The sequence below is a fragment of the Cebus imitator genome, unplaced genomic scaffold (genome assembly GCF_001604975.1).
Source record: "Cebus imitator isolate Cc_AM_T3 unplaced genomic scaffold, Cebus_imitator-1.0 Scaffold181, whole genome shotgun sequence".
NCBI lineage: Eukaryota > Metazoa > Chordata > Mammalia > Primates > Cebidae > Cebus > Cebus imitator.
The window spans coordinates 133,185-136,228 of NW_016107496.1; the positions used below are offsets into that span (position 1 = coordinate 133,185).

At 55.3% G+C, this 3,044-nt stretch overlaps 1 pseudogene; it reads left to right on the top strand.

Moving 5' to 3' along the window:
- LOC108316014 overlaps positions 1 to 3,044 on the top strand; it is an 82,143-nt pseudogene that overhangs the window by 28,984 nt on the left and 50,115 nt on the right.

Consider the following 3,044-nt stretch of genomic DNA (forward strand, 5'->3'; position numbering starts at 1 on the left):
ACATCGGCTCACCGCAACCTCCACCTCCCGAGTTCCAGCAATTCTCCTGCCTCAGCCTCCTGAGTAGCTGAGATTACAGACATGCGCCACCACGCCCGGCTAAAGGGTTATTTCTTGATGATATGCTAAATAGGGGTAGATTATTCACACCTCCCCTTTTTTAGATCATATAGGGCAACTTTCTGATGTTGCCATGGCATTTGTAAACTATCATGGCGCTGGTGGGAATGCAGCAGTGAGGACGACCATAGGTCACTCTGTTTCCTGGCCATTTTGGTTTTGGTGGGTTTTGGACTGGCTTCTTTACTGCTGCCTGTTTTGTGGGCAAGGTCTCTGTGACCTGTGTCCTTTGCTGACCTATCTCATCCTGTGACTTAGAATGCCTTCACCGCCTGGGAATGCAGCCCAGTAGGTCTCAGTCTCCTTTTACCCTGTTCCTATTCAAGATGGAGTTGCTGTGGTTCAGACGCCTCTGGCAGCTGGGCTCCTCAGGATCTCCTGACATTCTGTCCCCTCTGTCCTCAGCTCCTGGGCCCCTCCGCTCTCACTGCCATCGCTGTCTTCCTGAGCCTCCTGCCTCCGAATTTCTTCAAGAAGAGGAATCACCGTCAGGTTTGGCTTTTGGGAAAGGGACGGATCAGGCAGGAAGTAGGGAGGAAGACAGGCTCTGGCGTGGGCAATGGGGAGGGGAGAGCTGAGTGGGAGCCCGCGGGTCTGGCTTTGTTCTTGTCGGCTGTGAGTTGCCCATTGTGCAGACTTGCACTCCATTCTCCCCCATCGCAATGGATGGCAGCTCCTCCCTCCAGTGTTCAGGCCCCAGACCCTGGGTCAGTTCAGTCCTTTTTCTCCTACACCCTGTTGGTCAGCAGATTTGCTTGTTGTCACCTTGAAAATGCATCCAGCAGCAAGGCCCTGGCTCACTCCCTACTTCTGCCCCAGCCTCTCTCCACTCCCAGCCACAGGAGCCTGTGTAAGCCAAATCTGTTGCACCTTCCTCTGCTCAGACCCACAGCGACCCCATTTTCCTCAGTCTGAGCCAAAGGCCCCACAGTGGCCCACCAGGCCCACCCTGAGCTGCCTCATCACCTCCAGCCTCACCTCCCACCCGTCTCCCTCCCTCCCTTCCCCACCTACCCTCACCTTTCCCCACCTTCCCCCACCCTCACACCTGCCTGATGTTCTCACATCTCTCCAAGCGTCTGCTTTAGCCATTCCCTCTGCCTGGACCACCCTCACTCCAGAAGACTCTTGTCCCCTCCAGCACCCCCTGCAGTCAGGGAAGCCTCCCTCACCACCGTCCTGCAGGAACATGGCCTGCCCATCCCTCTGCTCCCAGCAGCCCCTCTCCTTGGCCTGCCCTGGGTTCATTTTTGCTTTTCCCCAGCACTTCCCACTTCCTAAAGGGCCCTGCAGGAAGCGCCCGGCAGGGGCTGATGGCCTCGCTCTCCTTAGACTGGAAGCTCCACAGCAGCACGGGCCACTCCCTGCGGCAGACTCAGTATCTAGTTAGTGCTCGACGTGCAGAAGGTGCTGGATCAGTGTTTGAGAACCACGGAAGGAAGGAAGGAGGGAGGGGAGGAAAGAGCTGAGAGAGGAAGAGAAGGAATGAAGGAGGAAAGGAAGAAAAAGAGGGAAGAAAGGGGTAGAGAAGAAATGAAAAAGGCGGGAGAGAGGGAGAGAGGGAAGGAACTTATTTCCTCTGCAGGCCCAGCTGTCCCAATGTCCATCTGTCACCTGGACTGTTTCTCCAGCCTCCTACGTGGCCTCCTGGGCATGGTGGCTCACACCTGTAATCCCAGCACTTTGGGGGGCTGAGGCGGGCAGATCACCTGAGGCCAGGAGTTCAAAACCAGTCGGGCCAACATGGCAAAATGCTATCTCTATTAAAAATACAAAGATTAGCTGAGCATGGTGACAGGCACCTATAATCCCAGCTACTCCAGAGGCTCAGGCAGGAGAATCGAAGCCGGGAGGCAGAGGTTACAGTGAGCAGAGATCGCGCCACTGCACTGCAGCCTGGTGACACAGCAAGATTCTATCTCAAAAAAACTAACTTCTCCAGGCAGCTGCCCTCTGATGATGCCCCCACCCTGGTGAAGCACGGGAGACCCCAAACTCCTGCCTGACCCTAAAATGCCAAGTGGCCCTGCCCACACGCCCCTCTGGCCACACTGAGTGTCCTCCAAGTCATGCTGTTCCCTGTGCCCGGGTTTTTGCTGCCTCTTGTGTCAAAGCTTCCCCTCCCTCTTCCCCGGCTCCATCCCCCCAACCTCTGCCTGCTCAGCACCCACATCCTAGTCATTTAAGATGTAGCCCATCTGTTATCCCAGCATTTTAGGAGGCCAAGGACAGAGAATCACTTGAGCCCAGGAGCTTGAGGCTAGCCTGGGCAACATAGTGAGACCCCAACTCCACAAAAAATGTAAAAGAGAAAAAGACATAGCTGAGGCATCACCCACCTCCAGGTAGCCTTCCTGATGGCGCCATACTCGGGCTCAGGGGCTGCCTCCCTGGGGCGATGGTCCCGGGATCAGCTCCTGCAGAAGTCCAGGCACAGGATGATGGTGGATGGATCAGGACTGAGGTCAGAGACGCTGAGAGGCAGACAGCTCTGGGACGTACTTGGCGAGGTCAGTGGGATTCGCTGCACAGCTTTCAGAAGAATTTAAAAATGTTGGTACGTAGGCCAGACACAGGGACTCACACTTGTCATCCCAGCTCTTTGGGGGGCTGAGGTGGCTTGAACCCGGGTAGCAGAGATTGCAGTGAACTGAGATTGTGCCACTTCACTCCAGCCTGGGTGACGGAGCAAGACTTCATCTCAAAAACAAAACAAAAGGACCACAAATGGCACCAACCTAGAGCCCTCCTGTGCTGTTCTCTCCAGGAGTCCCCAGGCTCACCCTCATGTCTGTTACCTTCACAGAGAGGCCTTTCCTGACCACCTTCTCTACCACCACAGCACCCCTGCTCGTGCTAGTGCACCTGACACCTGCACCTTTCTCTTTACCCTTTTTTTTTTTTTTAAGACAGAGTCTTGCTTT